The sequence below is a fragment of the Octopus bimaculoides genome, chromosome 5 (assembly GCF_001194135.2).
Source record: "Octopus bimaculoides isolate UCB-OBI-ISO-001 chromosome 5, ASM119413v2, whole genome shotgun sequence".
NCBI classification, from domain to species: Eukaryota; Metazoa; Mollusca; class Cephalopoda; order Octopoda; family Octopodidae; genus Octopus; species Octopus bimaculoides.
Window position 1 is genome coordinate 111,189,972 of NC_068985.1, and position 675 is coordinate 111,190,646.

A 675-nucleotide genomic window follows, 5' to 3' on the forward strand; every position below is an offset into this window, starting at 1 on the left:
ATATATATATATATATATATATATATACACACACATATATACATATATACACGATTGGCCTTCGACATAGTTTCCGGCTATCAAATTCACTCAAGGCATTGGTTGGTTCGGGGCTATAGTGGAAGGCTCTCCCCTCGAGTGTCGAGCAGTGGTACTGAAACCAGGACCAAGTGACTACAAAGTGAACTTCTTAACCACTCAACAAAATCTACTCCTATGTGAAAGATGGGTTTTTTTTTTTTTTTAGAGGCCATTTTCGTGCCACATACATAGTTTTATATAACTTATTCCCATCAAAAACTTAAATTAAAATCATAACATTGCTTTAAGACTTTTATATGTGATAGTATTTACAATACGTGGTTTTGACAGCTGGGTTACGGTGTTGGCGGACTGAACTTGAACACGCGAAGTAACTTGATTAAACTGACATCTATGTATGTATGTATGTATGTATGTATGTATGTATGTATGTATGTATGTATGTATGTATGTATGTATGTAGATCTTTCTATTTATCTCTCTGTCTACTTATCTCTCTGTCTATCTATCTATCTTATTTATGTTTGTATTAGTATACGTAAGTATGTATCAATATATGTATTCATTGATTCATACCTATGTCAATGTGCGCGGAATACTTTATATATGTATGTGTGAGTGCTCGCGTGTGCA